The 20,870-nt window shown below is 39.2% G+C and overlaps 1 protein-coding gene across 1 annotated transcript in view; it reads left to right on the forward strand.

Annotated features, from left to right (window-relative positions):
- Positions 1-20,870, forward strand: part of ABCG4 (ATP binding cassette subfamily G member 4) — a 365,340-nt gene that overhangs the window by 60,403 nt on the left and 284,067 nt on the right. The gene's annotated exons all lie outside the window — the stretch shown is intronic.

Here is a 20,870-nt window from a genome sequence, read left to right on the forward strand (position 1 = left end):
GTCACCAATTTTACATGAAAAACTTAGGTCTAGAAAGTTGATGCACGTGGAGTTAAAATGAAAGGTAAATTTGAGATTGGATCCATTGGTGTTGATAAAGGACATGAACAGCGGTATGACAGATACATCTCCCTCCCATATGAGTAGGAGGTCATCAATGTATCTGCCATACCAATGTATGTGGTGAAGAAAAGGGTTGGTTGGAGAATAGATGTAATGTTCCTCCCACCATGCCATGGTGAGATTGGCAATGGAGGGGGAGAATTTGGCCCCCATAGAAACACCACATTTTTGTAAATAAAATTGATTTGTGAAACTAAAATAGTTGTGCGTCATGAGATACTGAGTAATTTGTATTAGAAATGATTGCATTTAGAGTCGTATCCACTGTATTTGTGGAGGTGATGCCTGAGGGCCTCTAGAGCAACATCTCGAGGGATGCTGGTGTAGAGGGCAACAACGTCACAGGTAAGCCAGGTGAAATCACATTGCCAAGTTTTCTTGTGGAATGCCTGTAGGACATCCTTGGTGTCCTTGAGATATCCCGGAATTCTGATGACTAAAGGCTGGAGAAAAGTATCCAACCATTCGGAAATCTTTTCTGTAAGAGAGCCTATACCCGAGACGATGGGTCGCATGGGAGGGGGATTCAAACCCTTATGTGTTTTAGGAAGTGCATGAAGGATGGGAACTATCGGGTGTTCCACTGACAGATATTTAAGTTCTTTAGTTGTGAAAATGCCCAAATTTAAACCTTTATCTAATATCTGTTTTAAAGTGTTGTGAAACATGTCAGTTGGATTTTCTTGCAGCTTGGTGTACGTATCTGTGTCATTTAACAATAACATGATTTGGTTGATATACATATCCTTGTCTAACACGGTGACACTACCTCCCTTATCAGCCATGCGAATGACTATGTCCTGGTTGTCGTGTAAGGATTTAATAGCCCGTTTGTCAAGTAATGTAAGGTTATGTGAGGAGATGTCATTTTTAACTGCTTCTTGAATTTTAAACAGCTCACGTTCTACAATTTGCTGGAAAGTGTCCATAGACTCTGTGCGAGAATGAATAGGGTAGAATCCTGGGTTCTTGGTTTCAAATTTGGATACAGAGAGAGAGGAGATGGGTTGGTGTAATGTCCAGCTAAATCCTCCAGATGTAAGAGTGTGGTTTGTTCCTGAAACGATAATTTCCGATATACATTGACTGGTGAAACTGTTATCAGTGTTTCTGATGGAGAGATGGATGAAGGCTCTTGTGAGGTTGAGAAGTGTCTCTTAACGGTAAGATTGCGTACAAACTTATTAATATCAAGCAAAGTGTGGAATAGGTCAAAATTAGAATTAGGTACGAAATTAAGTCCTAGTGAAAGAACATGAATCTGAGCTTGAGTTAATGACACTGATGAGAGATTAACAACATCAAGAGTTCTTAGTATCTCTGGTTCCTCAGTCTGCGGGGCAATATGATGTCGGCTGGATTGATGCTTTCGGCCCCCCCTCCTCCTCCGTTTTTTGAAACATCTCGAGTGCGTTTGAAGTTGGATCTAGATCGTTGGTTGTATCTAGACGTGTCCGTGTCTGATTCTCCTTCTGCCCCATCTGTAGTTTCAGGTTCAGTGGAGCTGAAACTGACTCTGTGGGAGTTGAGGGAACGGTTGTGTGGAGACCGTCTATTCCTCAAGATTGATTTGGTCTTGAATCTGTTGTAATTGGAACGATGCCACGTATAGACTTCATTGTTATTGTAATCCTGGGTATCTCTATGAAACTTTGATTTTTTGGTTTCAGCAATTGATTTCTCCAATTGCTCCAGGTGATCTTCCGTGCGTTTTTGTAGCAGGGCGAAGTCTGGTCAGCTGGAGAATGAATTGATCTCATCCCTAACTTTGCTAATGTCCTTTTGTAATTCCACTAGTTTAATATTCTCTTGCTTTGTAATAAGCCGCATGAGATTGAGTGAACAATCCGTCAAGATGTTATTCCATTCCTTTGAAAATTCATCCGAATAGTTATGTGTAGGCATTTTTCTTAATCTCAGACCCCGAGGGATCATGTTTTTTGAGATGTAATTCTGCAGTGTGGTTAGATCCCACCACACTTTGGTTTCAGTGACTGATAATTTTTCCAATTCCTTAAATCTATTGTGTAGAGATGAATTGGAATAGGACAAATCAGCGTGATTTGAGTCTCCAAAAACCATTGCTGCCATTTCGGCTCTTGACCGCTGTGGTGTTTGGGAAAACGACATGTTGGTATTAATGGTATCGTAATATGATGGTAACAGATACCAATAGATTGTAGGATAGATTCTTGATATAATAGATACAGAGTGGATATGAAACTATTCTTCAAAACTTGATTAAAAACAAAATCACATAAAAAACATGACAAGAGCAACACAATCGTGAATTGCAAAATATGTATGCCTTGGGAGTGTAAACTGTTGCACAGGCTGAAATGGCGTCCTGAGGCAGGAAAAAGAATTTGTGATCCCCAAAACAGTTCTGAGTGCCAGATCAGAATAACGTAATAATCACTGAAGTCAATAGTAAGGGATGCCAGATATTATGCATGGAGTTTGTATTTAGCATATATCGCAGATAAGATATGGCTCCCGGTGGAATAAACGTTAAAATGATGGCTGTGCAAACTATCGGCCGGTGTGCACGGAGGCTAAGCCGTAATATGGAATATAGAAAAGGGAGAGAACCCATTCATACTATTAGCCACTCCTTAATTCTTGGTATCTACCAATTACCAGCATTTGCATATTGGCCTCTCCCGCTGATTGATCAGCATATAAGGATATCTCAGACACACGGTCTTTAACTCATTTGCCATGACTAAGAACGCAGATTGCGTTCGAAACGCGTAGGCTCAGGTTCAAGCCCTGACTACTCACACCTTGGGACTGCGTCTCCCTTCTGTTTTATTCTTTCTCCAATAAACTTGGGACTTCGGTTTCCCTTTTTTTCTCACCATCAGCGCTGGATCAATTCTTCTCTACAATTGCTGTCTTACACCGCGGGCCGTCGCGGGGATCCGATTGACGCTGTCAGGAGACGCACACCGGTGAGCTGGAGGTTCTCTCCCTTTTCTATATTCCATATTACGGCTTAGCCTCCGTGCACACCGGCCGATAGTTTGCACAGCCATCATTTTAACGTTTATTCCACCGGGAGCCATATCTTATCTGCGATATATGCTAAATACAAACTCCATGCATAATATCTGGCATCCCTTACTATTGACTTCAGTGATTATTACGTTATTCTGATCTGGCACTCAGAACTGTTTTGGGGATCACAAATTCTTTTTCCTGCCTCAGGACGCCATTTCAGCCTGTGCAACAGTTTACACTCCCAAGGCATACATATTTTGCAATTCACGATTGTGTTGCTCTTGTCATGTTTTTTATGTGATTTTGTTTTTAATCAAGTTTTGAAGAATAGTTTCATATCCACTCTGTATCTATTATATCAAGAATCTATCCTACAATCTATTGGTATCTGTTACCATCATATTACGATACCATTAATACCAACATGTCGTTTTCCCAAACACCACAGCGGTCAAGAGCCGAAATGGCAGCAATGGTTTTTGGAGACTCAAATCACGCTGATTTGTCCTATTCCAATTCATCTCTACACAATAGATTTAAGGAATTGGAAAAATTATCAGTCACTGAAACCAAAGTGTGGTGGGATCTAACCACACTGCAGAATTACATCTCAAAAAACATGATCCCTCGGGGTCTGAGATTAAGAAAAATGCCTACACATAACTATTCGGATGAATTTTCAAAGGAATGGAATAACATCTTGACGGATTGTTCACTCAATCTCATGCGGCTTATTACAAAGCAAGAGAATATTAAACTAGTGGAATTACAAAAGGACATTAGCAAAGTTAGGGATGAGATCAATTCATTCTCCAGCTGACCAGACTTCGCCCTGCTACAAAAACGCACGGAAGATCACCTGGAGCAATTGGAGAAATCAATTGCTGAAACCAAAAAATCAAAGTTTCATAGAGATACCCAGGATTACAATAACAATGAAGTCTATACGTGGCATCGTTCCAATTACAACAGATTCAAGACCAAATCAATCTTGAGGAATAGACGGTCTCCACACAACCGTTCCCTCAACTCCCACAGAGTCAGTTTCAGCTCCACTGAACCTGAAACTACAGATGGGGCAGAAGGAGAATCAGACACGGACACGTCTAGATACAACCAACGATCTAGATCCAACTTCAAACGCACTCGAGATGTTTCAAAAAACGGAGGAGGAGGGGGGGCCGAAAGCATCAATCCAGCCGACATCATATTGCCCCGCAGACTGAGGAACCAGAGATACTAAGAACTCTTGATGTTGTTAATCTCTCATCAGTGTCATTAACTCAAGCTCAGATTTATGTTCTTTCACTAGGACTTAATTTCGTACCTAATTCTAATTTTGACCCATTCCACACTTTGCTTGATATTAATAAGTTTGTACGCAATCTTACCGTTAAGAGACACTTCTCAACCTCACAAGAGCCTTCATCCATCTCTCCATCAGAAACACTGATAACAGTTTCACCAGTCAATGTATATCGGAAATTATCGTTTCAGGAACAAACCACACTCTTACATCTGGAGGATTTAGCTGGACATTACACCAACCCATCTCCTCTCTCTGTATCCAAATTTGAAACCAAGAACCCAGGATTCTACCCTATTCATTCTCGCACAGAGTCTATGGACACTTTCCAGCAAATTGTAGAACGTGAGCTGTTTAAAATTCAAGAAGCAGTTAAAAATGACATCTCCTCACATAACCTTACATTACTTGACAAACAGGCTATTAAATCCTTACACGACAACCAGGACATAGTCATTCGCATGGCTGATAAGGGAGGTAGTGTCACCGTGTTAGACAAGGATATGTATATCAACCAAATCATGTTATTGTTAAATGACACAGATACGTACACCAAGCTGCAAGAAAATCCAACTGACATGTTTCACAACACTTTAAAACAGATATTAGATAAAGGTTTAAATTTGGGCATTTTCACAACTAAAGAACTTAAATATCTGTCAGTGGAACACCCGATAGTTCCCATCCTTCATGCACTTCCTAAAACACATAAGGGTTTGAATCCCCCTCCCATGCGACCCATCGTCTCGGGTATAGGCTCTCTTACAGAAAAGATTTCCGAATGGTTGGATACTTTTCTCCAGCCTTTAGTCATCAGAATTCCGGGATATCTCAAGGACACCAAGGATGTCCTACAGGCATTCCACAAGAAAACTTGGCAATGTGATTTCACCTGGCTTACCTGTGACGTTGTTGCCCTCTACACCAGCATCCCTCGAGATGTTGCTCTAGAGGCCCTCAGGCATCACCTCCACAAATACAGTGGATACGACTCTAACATGCAATCATTTCTAATACAAATTACTCAGTATCTCATGACGCACAACTATTTTAGTTTCACAAATCAATTTTATTTACAAAAATGTGGTGTTTCTATGGGGGCCAAATTCTCCCCCTCCATTGCCAATCTCACCATGGCATGGTGGGAGGAACATTACATCTATTCTCCAACCAACCCTTTTCTTGACCACATACATTGGTATGGCAGATACATTGATGACGGAGGGAGGGAGATGTATCTGTCATACCGCTGTTCATGTCCTTTATCAACACCAATGGATCCAATCTCAAATTTACCTTTCATTTTAACTCCACGTGCATCAACTTTCTAGACCTAAGTTTTTCATGTAAAATTGGTGACTTAATTCAGTCTAACATCTACTGCAAACCAATATCAGGAAACACCATACTGCATGCACTAAGCTGCCATCCCATGCACACGGTTTCTGCCATTCCCATCGGTGAACTCACACGCGCCAAACGTAATTGTAGTTCCCACATGAGTTATACCAAAGAAGAGTCTATTATCTGCAACAGGTTAAAAGCAAGAGGCTATAAGGACTGGACCCTATCAAGGGCCAAAAACATAGTCGCAACCAAAAATAGAGATTCCCTTATATTAATGGATAATACTCAAACCATTCCAACCCAGAGTCAAAATATTCCAACTCTCGTATTGCAATACAGTAAGCAGTTCAACACCATCAAAAATATGGTGTTGAAATACATCCCCTTACTGTACGACGATCCAATATTAGAGAACCTCTTAAAAAATGGATGTAGAATAGTATCTCGTAGAGCACAAACCTTGGGCAACATATTGTCTCCATCATTACTGCCAACCAATAACCCTAAACCTACATGGCTAACATATAAAGGATTCTATAAGTGTGGGATTAATCCCTGCAAAGTTTGCACTTTTGCCAAAATTAATAAACAATACTCTAACTCTTCAGAAACCACTACCTTTACGATTAAAACATACATGAACTGCAATAGTGACCATGTAGTGTATATTATCGAATGCACAATATGCAATCTCAAATATGTCGGCTGCACTACCAGGAAATTTAAAATTCGCATATTGGAACACCTCAGTTATATACGTAATGCATCCATCGTCAATATTTCCAATGCAGCCAGGCATTTTGTGACTTGCCACAATAGAAATGTTAGCTCTTTCTCCACATATGCCATTGAAAAGGTAAGGGGTACAAAAAGAGGGGGTGATTTAAAACAGCGTTTACTCACCAGGGAGGCCTTTTGGATTTACAGTTTGGAGACTCGCTTCCCCAAAGGACTCAACCTTAGGAAGGATCTCATGTTTCATTATTGAAATATCGAAATTCATATGAATCAGACTATAGAATCCATCACTGATTGTTTATGCCAACAAGTACATACACCTCATAAAAATCTTTCCTGAATGGCATTTACTGTAGTCCTGTTTTTATCGTGCCATTTCACATCAAGTTCCCATATACAAGGAAACTATATACTTACAATTTGCCATATGTACCAAGGTCAATCCAATTAGCTATATATTAACTGGCCATATCAGGTCATCATCATTATGTACCTATGCCACTATATTGATTGTATGTTTTTCCATGAGGATCAAGATCACATACATACTCTTCACTGTTATTTTTGACATCTTGTCATTTTTTCATATATCGATATTATTATCCATCAACAATTGGCTTTATTTGTTTTTATTTTGTTTCTTCATTAGAAAACTCATCTAATTTATATATATCATTATTGAACTATTATCATATTCATTATGACAATTTAATGCTCAATTAATTTTTAGATTAGTATCACAAATTATCAAGCAAATTTGAACTAGTCCAATATGCATTCAATGGCATTATAAGATCGTACACTATATTTTGTAAATGGATTTATAGCTTACTTCTTGGGATCTCAGATTTATAGTCTATGACATTAGCCTATTTTTTCTCATGATAACAGTATTATTACCAGCCATTAGTCGGTTTTATCCAATTCGAATTAATTTTCTAACATCAGTCTATGCATAATAATACCATCTGCACATGATTTTTTCTTATGGTTATATATACAACTATTGTTTATTCATTTGTTTGGTTTTTTAGGTATGTAATTAGCAATATTTATCATTACACTGTCTCATGACAATGTGACTTGCATCGATTAGCTATAAAACGCAATTAAGGTATACCATCGTAACTCACTGAATGTCCCCTTCTATGAATACTCACATTTTTTCATTCTCCAACTCTGCTGTTCTGTCTATTACCATTATTGACTATCAGCGGGCTTTAACTGATTTAATTTGATGCTCTTTCCATCAGCAAATACAGCTTGTTTTGCATACTATATCAGACCATATTCACACTCACTGAGCTGTGTTAATGTGCATTTTTTTTATCAGCTCTTTATCCGTTGCGGTTCGCTCGGCCACAGAGATGTTTCTCTGTGATACCGACAGGTTATCTGATGCATTTTTGGGTTTATATCTTTGAGCCACTCGTTTCCATTTATATTAACTAATTTACCTAATATAATGTGCATTTGTTTTAGACCGATAGATTTCTTGAACAACTATTAACACAAGTGATTTGAATTATCACAGACCATGAATATTCTATAATACTACAGCATCTTTGATCCTTCTTCATTTCTGTTTTAATCTCTTTATATCTTCTCACACTTTTTAATGTTTCGATTTGTCAACATGTCATGTTTGCTTTTCATGTATGTATAAGTATCGACAAGGCCGTGTGTCTCAGTCTCTTTCGTATGCACTCATTTATGATATACGGGCTTACCACCTTCCATCATCAACGCTATTGTTACACTTATATTCGTTATTTTTCTTATTATATTACACCAATATTGTATTTTTAATATACACATGATGGCTAGGTTTTGAACTAGTTTTGGTTCGCATCCATTCATACTATTAGCCACTCCTTAATTCTTGGTATCTACCAATTACCAGCATTTGCATATTGGCCTCTCCCGCTGATTGATCAGCATATAAGGATATCTCAGACACACGGTCTTTAACTCATTTGCCATGACTAAGAACGCAGATTGCGTTCGAAACGCGTAGGCTCAGGTTCAAGCCCTGACTACTCACACCTTGGGACTGCGTCTCCCTTCTGTTTTATTCTTTCTCCAATAAACTTGGGACTTCGGTTTCCCTTTTAACTCACCATCAGCGCTGGATCAATTCTTCTCTACAACATGTAAAGAAGCCAGCCCAGTTCTGGAACAGCATTCTTTGGACAGATGAACTAAGATCAACCTGTACCAGAATGATGGGAGGAAGAAAGTATGAAGAAGGCTCATGATCCAAAGCACACTACATCCTCTGCAAAACATGGTGGAGGCAGTGTGATGGCATGGGCATGCATGGCTGCTAAAGGCACTGGGTCTCTAGGGTTTATTGATGATGTGACTGAAGACAGAAGTATTTTATTTTGGAAGGGGAAAGAAGGGAAAGACTTGTGGTTCAATTGAACAATAGAAAAAAATAATAGACTTTATTTTTAAACAAATATTATGAATATTTAAAATTATCCAACGCAGGTCCAATTGTATTGTAGTGCAGATGACCCCCCGATCCCACACTATTAAAGGACACAATTTTCCTCATAAATTGTATGTTATTCAATGTTGCTATCTGGCAGTGAATTAGTGTAAAACAACCAATAAATATTTCTGCCAAGAGTATCAGTGCAGGTTGCAAGGGAAGATAATATCAATGTCTGAATGTCTCCCTTTTATATTAGTTGAAACATGCTTAGACCCTTATTTGTTTCTATGTTATTATAGACACAAAGTGACATTGAGTTATAGAGTTTTAGGTCATGTCAAATTAAGCTGCCTGCTCCCTTGTATAGGAGCTGTAGCAGCTATGAGCACGAACAATGCACCGAATTAGTTATCAGTGCCGTCGCCGTGCTGCAGACACTGAGTCAATGTCAAATCCTCCACACTGCCGGAGACAGGAGGAACGACAGGCAGCAAGAGAATGAAGTTCCCGGGCTGGGTAAGCTATATAAGCCGCTGACGTGATCCTGAGCCTCTTGTAGTGTGAGAGGGTTCTCAGCTGTCAGTGATACACGATCACCTGACAGTTTCTCTTGTTGCCGTCTATGTCTCTCACATCGCTCCCATCGCTGTCAAGAGAGGCAGCGTGTGAAGAGAGATACTGATTATATTAGATTGTACCACCGTAGCATTTGAAAGAAGTGATGGACATGTGCATTGGATTGTTAAGAACTATATACCCGACGCGCGTTTCGCCGGCATTCCGGCTTCCTCTAGGGGTGTAACCCGCCGGTTCTGACGCCCTTAAATATGGTAAGTATTGATTGACAGCTACAAGGGCCAGTGGAAAATTGTAAAGCAAATGCAATGTATCAGTGTGTTTAGAACAAAGTAAGTTGAATACAGTTATTTGTCAAATGCTCAATATTATCTATTTGTAAATAAAAACCAAATTGTATGAATACTATAACTTTATAGGAACAATCAATTCATAAAGAAATTATAATTTCCCCTTCCAAAATAAAATACTTGTACAATACTGGTGGTATACACGTTCCCATTACCCACTCCATATAATATAAATGAGAGGATATTTGCAAAATCTTCTATTTTGACTTTTCCTTTGTTCTGCTTGAACAAATTCTGCTAAATACTCTCATACTCAGTGTGTTGTAATTTATGGCTCAATTCAAAATCACAGACCAAATTAACTTAAGACTTTTAAAACAGTGAGAGGAACTCTCCAATGCTTTCTCCCTGAATACAGATCTGGATGTTTAATGAACTCCTTAAAAAATGTAAGGATCTACAGATTAGACAAATACAGTCAACATGGACTAAATCAACCCTGGCACAATATTTGGAGCAAGGACTAATTTCCAGAGGGTTACGCATTTCCCTTTTTCATTTGTCAAAATCTGGACTGAGGGAGAAATGGGAAGCGGCCTTGACAGATTTCTCCAAAGCATTGATGGGGATATTGATTGAAGACGAGTCCTTCATTTTGGAGAAAGTGAAAAAAGAGCTAGAAACACTTACTCCAGAATTACAAACTCATGAAAGTGCACGTGGCTTTGAGGAAGCTTTTAATAAAGTTTTGGACCACGTTGATACTGTGGAGACGAAAGTAAAAAATAGAAAAAGGAGGAAATATTTGCAAAATCAATCTGACTATTTGAAAGGGGAAATATACCAATGGGGTAAAAAGAAGTCCACTCGTTTAAATAATAAAAATAGGACAAATAATTCTGACTATATTGGAACGGATAACTTCACGGATTCTGATACAGAAGAAACAGAAGCCTCAGAATCGGAATCTGAACATTCATCACAGAGTATTAGGAATACACACAAGGGTCTTCCTAAGAGACATTTAGAAACAAACAAAGAAGTAAACCAAAAACACAGAAGTCACTTTTTTACGAGACAGAGGGAGATGGGGCTTCAGGGGATCCCAGAGAGGGAAAAGAAAAAATTCAACACATCACAGGGTGTAGCTCATAATAATGTAAGTGCACCCTCAGATTTATTACAGGTTATTAATCTAAACATTCTTTGACTGGGGCATAAACTAAAGTTTTAGAAAGAGGTTTGAATTTTTGTTTGGCAACTAGACTTAATAAATATTCAATAATCAAGGATTTGCACCTCTTTGGGCGCAAACTTACATATAAGAAGATTTTTGCCAAAAATGGACAAAATAACCTATTAGAAGATCAAATCATGATGTCACCCGTAGAAACAATATTGGAACAGGAAATGGAGACTATCAGGGATTTGGAGGAATTATTATCTGAAAACATTAATCAAGAGGAAACTGACAATCCAGTATTTCGAACTAGGAAACATCTTAAACCTAAATCCACTATTATGCCACCAATAGAAACTTGTCCAGCGATGAAAGTTTTTGTGGATTTAGTCAGTAAAGATATTCTCTCTCTTCCTGTCCACACAAACTATGATAATATCTCGCCGGAAGAACAGAATGCATTAAGAGAACTTAGGTTGTGGGATGATGTTGTTTATAAACAGTCTGACAAGGGCGGGATTGTTGTCATTTGGCCCAAGGATAAATATGTGCACGAGGCTAAACGACAACTACTGGACAAAGACTGTTATAAACCCCTATGGGGTGACCCCACGCTACATTTTGTACAAGAATACAAAACAATGATTGAAGAAGGGTACAGTTCAGGAGCAATCTCTCTTAATGAAAATAATTATTTACTAGTAAAGGATCCTAGGGTAGCTACTTTGTACTTGCTTCCCAAGATACATAAGAACAAGGATAATCCTCCGGGAAGACCCATTGTATCTGGTGTGGGAAATCTCACTGAGAAATGTAGTATTTGGTTGGATCAAGAACTTAGAGAAATTGTTTACCAGCTACCTTCCTACACCAGAGACACCATGCAAATTTTGAAAGAAATAGAAGGTATAAATCTAAACCCAGACGAGATCTTCGTGATTTGTGATGTGGAAAGTCTTTACACAAGTATTGACCATACCAGAGGATGTAGAGCAGTTGAATTCTTTCTTTCTAAAGATATTAACTATAGCCCTGTACGTAAAAACTTTGTCCTCCGTGCCCTTAAATTTATCCTTACACGCAATTATTTTTTGTTTGATGGTCGTTTTTATTTACAGATACGTGGAACTGCCATGGGAGCGGCAGTTGCTCCAACCTTTGCTAACATTTATTTGGGTTGGTGGGAGGAAATGATCATTTTTAATGACAAAATGAAGGAATTTAACAACCATGTCAGCCTATGGCGGCGTTTTATAGACGATATTCTGGTGGTTTGGAGTGGTACTGCCTCCAGTCTTCAAGAATTCATATATGCACCAGCTCAATGATAACAATTTCAATTTGAAACTGACATTGGATTTCAGCTACGGTTCAATACCCTTTTTGGACATTAAAATATATAAAGATGAAAATGGAGAGCTCAACACTGATCTCTACAGAAAAGAAACCGCTACCAACAGCCTACTGGATGCTGAGAGTGCACACTCTCACAATACCATTAGGGGGATCCCCAGAGGTGAATTCCTACGTTTAAGACGCAATTGTTCGACTTTTGTAATCTTCAAACAGAGAGCTGCAGAATTGAAATCTAGATTGCAAATGAGAAATTATTCGAATAGAAGTATATAAGAAGGATACAATATAGCATTACAAACTAATAGAACGGATCTTCTAACTCCAAAGAAAAGAGACACTGACTTCCCTCGCCAACCGAGATTTATTACCGAATACCATGAGGATTGGAACATAATGCTAGATTTTTTGAATAAATCATTGGCATGTTCTAAAAACAGATGTAGATCTTGGTAAAATTTTGGGAGACAAAATCCCCTCAGGTTATCGCAAGGGTAGAAGCATTACCAACATGCTTGTCTCAAGTCAATTCTCCCGTACAAATAATAAACAAACAACCCTAACACCAGGATTTTATCCATGCAAATTATGTAGGGCCTGTAGGATTTTGAAAGGTACAAAAACCTTTTTTGGACGGTTCATGCAAAATGTATACTATTAGGGAGCACATTAGATCATTACATCAGTGGGTGTGATCTATTGCCTAGAGTGCCCTTGTGGCCTCAGATATGTAGGCAAGACCAAAAGGGAAATGAGGATCAGAATCAGAGAACATATTGGCTCTATCTTAAATTATGAGCAAAATAAGAAAGAAAGTCAGGCACAAAACAAACCTTTCACCCCGACCCCAATTGCCTGACATTATAAACAACATCATAACTTAGACTGGACAAGCCTTAAAGGCTGGGCAATATGCCAACTTACAATGGGCATTAGAGGGGGTAATTTGGATGAAGCCCTTCTAAAAAGAGAGAGTCAGTGGATTTTTTAGATGAATTCTGTCAATCCCCATGTTCTAAATGAGAGTTTCAATTTTGGTTGCTTTTTGTAAATTTCTCTACAAGTTATGACCAGACTTACCTTCGTGAGAGATGATTTATAGGTCTTTATGACCTCACAATTTAAGAATAGGGATTTAGTGGCCCTTGGGATTGAAATAAATAATGTAATAATTCAATAAATAAAATGACATCCTATGATCTATGTGGGTATAAGAATTTCAAGTATTTTCCAATGATAATACTTGGAATCTATTGTGAAGTTGTAATTGATAATAAAAATAAACTACATTACTTTGTACAATAGTAAACTAGAATGTGAGGTAGTCATCTGAGGTTTCATATAATACTAGTCCTTTAATTTGGTGCTGTAGAAAGGATTTTTCTTTTCTCATCCAAATATTCTGTGTATGAGAAAGATAAAAAAATTGTAAACATTTTCGGAAGTTTTCTATTATATATAATGGGACTTTTCTGCATAAAGTACCCAACTCCACACTATTTCTGGTAATATTGATCATTATCTCTCAATTATAATTTCTTTATGAATTGATTGTTCCTATAAAGTTATAGTATTCATACAATTTGGTTTTTATTTACAAATAGATAATATTGAGCATTTGACAAATAACTGTATTCAACTTACTTTGTTCTAAACACACTGATACATTGCATTTGCTTTACAATTTTCCACTGGCCCTTGTAGCTGTCAATCAATACTTACCATATTTAAGGGCGTCAGAACCGGCGGGTTACACCCCTAGAGGAAGCCGGAATGCCGGCGAAACGCGCGTCGGGTGTATAGTTCTTAACAATCCAATGCACATGTCCATCACTTCTTTCAAATGCTACGGTGGTACAATCTAATATAATCAGTATCTCTCTTCACACGCTGCCTCTCTTGACAGCGATGGGAGCGATGTGAGAGACATAGACGGCAACAAGAGAAACTGTCAGGTGATCGTGTATCACTGAGAGCTGAGAACCCCCTCACACTACAAGAGGCTCAGGATCACGTCAGCGGCTTATATAGCTTACCCAGCCCGGGAACTTCATTCTCTTGCTGCCTGTCGCTCCTCCCGTCTCCGGCAGTGTGGAGGATTTGACATTGACTCTGTGTCTGCAGCACGGCGACGGCACTGATAACTAATTCGGTGCATTGTTCGTGCTCATAGCTGCTACAGCTCCTATACAAGGGAGCAGGCAGCTTAATTTGACATGACCTAAAGCTCTATAACTCAATGTCACTTTGTGTCTATAATAACATAGAAACAAATAAGGGTCTAAGCATGTTTCAACTAATATAAAAGGGAGACATTCAGACATTGATATTATCTTCCCTTGCAACCTGCACTGATACTCTTGGCAGAAATATTTATTTGTTGTTTTACACTAATTCACTGCCAGATAGCAACATTGAATAACATACAATTTATGAGGCAAATTGTGTCCTTTAATAGTGTAGGATTTGGGGTCATCTGCACTACAATACAATTGGACCTGCGTTGGATAATTTTAACCCGTTAGTGACCGGCACATCGTGTTTTTACGTCGGTCACTAACGGGCCTTATTCCGATGCCATAGACTTTTTACGTCGCGGCATCGGAATAAGTAAACAGAGCAGGGAGCGGTCAAATCTCCCTGCTCTCAGCTGCCAGAGGCAGCTGAGGGCTGAGAGCGTCCCTGCTCTGCCCGGTGAGATCGATATTAGTATCGAGCTCACCCGTTTAACCCCTCAGATGCGATGCTCAATAGCGAGCACCGCATCTGAGTGGTTTTGGAGAGAGGGAGGGAGCTAATAAAGGCCCCCAGGTCTGCCTGGAGTGACTGCCTGCTAGATCATGCCGGAGGCATGACCTAGCAGATGCCTGTCCGTTTTAGGGTATGTTCACACGAGGGCGTCCGTTACGGCTGAAATTACGGGGATGTTTCAGCCTGAAAACATCCCCGTAATTTCAGCCGTACCGGCATGTGCAGGCGCTTGAACGCCGCGTCAATTACGCCCGGAATTAGCGCTGCTATTCATTGGAGTCAATGAATAACGGCTCCAATTACAGCCAAAGAAGTGACAGGTCACTTCTTTGACGCGGGCGTCTATTTACGCGCCGTCTTTTGACAGTGGCGCGTATATTACGCCTCGTGTGAACAGACAAACGTCTGCCCATTGCTTTCAATGGGCAGATGTTTGTCAGCGCTATTGAGGCGCTATTTTCAGACGTAATTCTGGGCAAAAACGCCCGAATTACGTCCGTAAATAGGCCGTGTGAACATACCCTTAAACGGAGAGGCAGTAATACACTGCAATACAAAAGTATTGCAGTGTATTATAATAGCGATCGCAGAATTGCATATTAAAGTCCCCTAGTGGGACTAGTAAAAAAGTTTTAAAAAAAAGTTGAATAAAGTTAATCTAAAAAAAATGTGAAAAAAAATGAAAAACCCACTTTTTCCCCTTACAAACTGCTTTACTATTAAAAAACCAAAATAAAGTAAAAAAGTTACACATATTTGGTATCGCCGCGTCCATAACGATCCCGACTATAAAGCAATAGCATTTTTCTGTCGTTTTTTATTTCATTTTTTACGGCGTTCACCATGCGGGTTATGTAATGTAATAACATTACATAACCCGCATGGTGAACGCCGTAAAAAATGAAATAAAAAACGACCGAAAAATTGCTGTTTTCTGTGAATCCTGACTTTAAAAAAATGTGATAAAAAGTGATCAAAAAGTCGCATCTACTCCAAAATGGTACCAATAAAAACTACAAGTCGTCCCGCAAAAAAATGCCCTCATACAACTGCATCGGGCGAAAAAATAAAACCGTTACGGCTCTTCAAATATGGAGACACAAAAACAAATAATTTTGAAAAAAAAGCGTTTTTACTGTGTAAAAGTAGTAAAACATACAAAAACTATACAAATTTGGTATCATTGCAATCGTAGCAACCCGCTGAATAAAGTTATTGTGTTCTTTATTCCACACGGTAAACGGCATAGATTTAGGATGCAAAATAGAGTGGCAAAATGTGTGATTTTTTTCTATTCCCCCCCCAAAAAAAAAGTTAATAAAAGTTAATCAATAAATAATATGTACCTCAAAATGGTGCTATTAAAAAATACAACTTGTCCCGCAAAAAACAAGACCTTATACAGCTATGTCGACGCAAAAATAAAAGGGTTATAGCTCTTGGAATGCGACGATTGTAAAACATAAAAAAATAGCCTGGTCATTAAGGTCTAAAATAGGCTGGTCATTAAGGGGTTAAATATTCATAATATTTGTTTATAAATAAAGTTTCTTATTTTTTCTATTGTTCAATTGATCCACAATTGGTATTTGCAAATTCTTCTATTATGACTGAAGACAGAAGCAGCCGGATGAATTCTGAAGTGTTCAGAACGCAGCAAGGTTGATTGGACGTCGCTTCAAAGATGGACAATGACCCAATACATACTGCGAAAGCAACCCAGGAGTTTTTTAAGGCAAAGTAGTGGAATATTCTCCAATGGCCAAGTCAATCACCAGATCTCAACCCGATCGACCCTGCATTTCACTTTCTTAAGACAAAACTTAAGGCAGAAAAACCCACAAACAAACAACAACTGAAGAAGCTGCAGTAAAGGTTTGGCAAAGCATCACAAAGGAGGAAACCCAGTGTTTGGTGATTTCCATGGGTTCCAGTCTTCAGGCAGTCATTACCTGCAAAGTATTCTATATAATGTATTTAAAAAAACACATTTTATTTATGGTAATGTTAATTTGTCCAATTACTTTTGAGCCACTAAAATGGGGAGGCTGTGTAGAAAAATGGTTACAATTCCTATACGTTTCACGGGATATTTTTGTTTAACCCTTTGAATTAAACCTGAATGTTTACACTTCAATAGTATTGTTAGTTGTTTAATTTCAAATCCAATGTGGTGGCATGCAGAGCCCAAATCGTGAAGATTGTGTCACTGTCCAAATAATTCTGGACCGAACTGTATGTTGAAGCATGCTCCACTTGTGCACAACTGTGCTACTGTATAGCACTGTATAGCACTGTATTGCACTATTGATGTGGACAATAGATGTATGTAATATGTATAAGAAATATACACTGTTCAGCCATACCAATTAAACCACTGACAGGTGAAGTGAATAACATTGATTATCTCATTATAATGGCACCTGTCAAGAGGGATATACTAGGCAGCAATAGAGCAGAAAAAGTAAAATGAACACCATCCCAAACTAAAGTTCAGTAGTAGGCATAATGCAAGTCCTAACAGGCGCTTTATTCAACTGAACTGACCCCAAAATAATATCCATAAATGAAGTACATATAGGCAGTACTTATGTCTTGACACAAAACATAAATGTAGTTGTTTTAATCTGGTTGTGGTTTGCAGCCTTTCACAATCAATTAACAAACAAGTGAACACAGTATACAATGCATTCAGAAAGTTTCCAGACCCTTTCAATTTTGTCACATTTTGTTATGTTGAGGCCTTGTGCTAAAATAAAAAAAAATCACGTTTTCCCCCATCATTCTGCACTCAATACCCCATAATGGCAAAGTGAAAACAGAATCTTAGTAATCGTGCTAATTTATTGAAAAGGAAAACCTAAAATATTTCATTAACATAAGTATTTAGACCATTTACTCTGTACTTGATTGAAGCATCTTTGGCATTGCTAACAGCCTCCAGTCTCCTTGGGTATGATGCCACAAGGTTTGCACACCTGGATTTGGGGATTTTTTGCCATTCTTCTCTGCAGATCCTCTCAAGCACTGTCAGGTTGGATGGACAACCATTTTCAGGTCTCTCCCAAAATGTTCGATTGGGTTCAAGTCAGGGCTTTGGCTGGGCCACTCAAGGACATTCACAAAGTTGTCCCTAAGCCACTGCTGAGTTCTCTTGGCTGTGTGCTTAGGTGAGGTGCAGAGCAGTTTTTCATTAAGAATATCTCTGTACTTTGCTCCATTCATATTTCCCTCAACCCTGACCAGTCTTCCTGTCCCAGCCACTGAAAAACACCTCCACGGCATGTTGCTGCCACCACCATGCTACACTGTGGGGATGCTATTGGGTAGGTGATGAGCAGTGCCTGGTTTCATCCAGACATGATGCTCAGAATTGAGCCCAAAAAGTTCAATCTTGTTTCATCAAATTAAATAATCTTGTTTCTCTTAGTCTGAAAGTCCTTTAGGTGCTTTCTTGCAAACACCAGGCAGGCTTTCACATGTCTTTTACTGGGGAGAGGCTTCTCTGACCACTCTGCCATAAAGCCCAGATTGGTGGAGTGCTGCAGTGATGGTTGACCTTCTGGAAGTTTCTCCCATCGGCACATAGGATCTTTGGAGCTCAGCTAGAGTGACCATTGGGTTCTTGGTCAACTTTCTTACCAAGGCCCTTCTCCCCTGATTACTTAGTTTGGTGGGGTGGCTAGCTCTAGGAAGAGTCCAAGTTGTTTCAAACTTCTTCAATTTAAGAAATATAAAGGCCACTGTGTTCTTGGGAACTTTAAGTGCAGCAGAAATTTTTATGTACCCTCCTCCAGATCTGTGCCTCCACACAATCCTGTGCACAAGAAAATGATGACAGCACTCTGCAAACACCAATGGCACATAAATAAACACTATAAATAAATATGCAATGCTGCTGAATCTACTTAAATAGTACGATTCTTAGCGCACATTTTGATCAAATTGTGTGAGCCCACCCGTCACGACAAGGCAACCTCTATGAGGACTAAACCTACACATACTCAGGGATGGTAGGAACGGCATTAAACTAATTAAAATCACCCAGGGCAGAATGGGAGGAGTGCAAGATCAAAAAATGGAGGCAGTCACTAGCCCCACATATATGCAATACATAAGAGACAAGAAAGTTTGACCTGCACATTCCAGCAAAATGAAACAAAACGTGTATACAGGTGCAAGTACACCTGTGACTGCAAAACAATACAATACACAAGAAAATGGCGACAGCACTCTGCGAACACCATTGGCACCTACACACTATAAATAAATAAAAAATTATGCATTGCTGCTGAATCTAATTACAATAGTGAGATTCTTAGCGCAAATTTTGATCAAATTGTGTGAGCCCACATGCCAGGGCAAGACGACCACTATGATCGTTCAGCCGATAGCTATTCCTCCTGACTCCCCCATACACATGCAGACTCGGCTCAGCTGAGTGTGCATGTGTTCTCAAGAAGAAAGAAGAGTGACTTGACTTATCTTATAACGAACAAAAGGATCGGGCATGTTAAAATGTAACATGTCCGACCCTGCTCTCCCCCGATATCTGCCGTTGGGGAGAGTTGGGACTGCTGCCGTACAAATTAGATAGTCGGCCGGTCCCACAGAAATGAATGTGTTCGACAAACATTTATCTGTGTATGGTGAGCCTCAGGCTACATGCACACGTTGCGTAATTTGATGCAAAAAATCCGCACCAAAACTGCAGGTGTATGCATGTAATTCTGCAGCTAAAACCGCAACTAATGGTGCGTTTTTTTGATGCGGAAATAGGTGCGGGTTTTATGCTGCATATTTTGGTGCGTTTTTCTTTAAAACTAGACAGATACAATTTGCAAGCGGAAACGCAGGATAAATTGACATGCTGCGGATTTAAATATATGCACCGCTGGTCAATTTACAGAGTTACATAGTTACATAGTTAGTACGGTTGAAAAAAGGCACATGTCCATCAAGTTCAACCAAGGGATGGGAAAAGGGAAGGGAAAAATTTCTACACATTGGAGCTTATGTATTTTTGTTCTAGGAAATTATCTAAGCCTTTTTTAAAGCCATCTACTGTCCCTGCTGTGACCAGCTCCTGCGGTAGGCTATTCCATAGATTCACAGTTCTCACAGTAAAGAAGGCTTGTCGCCCTTGCAGGTTGAACCTTTTTTCCTCCAGACGGAGGGAGTGCCCCCTTGTTGTTTGAGGGAGTTTTACATGGAACAGTATTTCACCATATTTTTTGTATGTGCCATTTATATATTTATATAAGTTAATCATGTCCCCCCTTAGTCATCTTTTTTCAAGGCTAAATAGGTTTAATTCTTTTAATCATTCCTCAGAACGTAGATTATCCATGCCCCTTATTAGCTTCGTTGCTCTTCTTTGTATTTTTTCCAACTCCAGGGCATCCTTTCTATGAACTGAAGCCCAGAACTGAACTGCATATTCTAGATGAGACCACACTTAGGCTTTGTAAAGAGGTAATATTATATCCCTGTCCCGCGAGTCTATGCCTCTTTTGATACACGACAATATCTTGTTGGACTTCGAAGCAGCTGATTGACATTACATGCTGTTTTTCAGTTTATGATTTACAATTACACCCGGATCCTTCTCAACAAGTGACTCCCCAAGTATAGCTTCCCCCTAGGACATATGATGTATGCGCGTTGGTAGTACCCAGTGATAACGCAATTCCCAAAAGGTAGATCGACACCGATACGGCCGGAAACAAAAACAGAACAGACAAGTATCTGATTACTGTA

Source organism: Rhinoderma darwinii, chromosome 10, assembly GCF_050947455.1.
Source record: "Rhinoderma darwinii isolate aRhiDar2 chromosome 10, aRhiDar2.hap1, whole genome shotgun sequence".
In the NCBI taxonomy this organism is placed as follows: domain Eukaryota; kingdom Metazoa; phylum Chordata; class Amphibia; order Anura; family Rhinodermatidae; genus Rhinoderma; species Rhinoderma darwinii.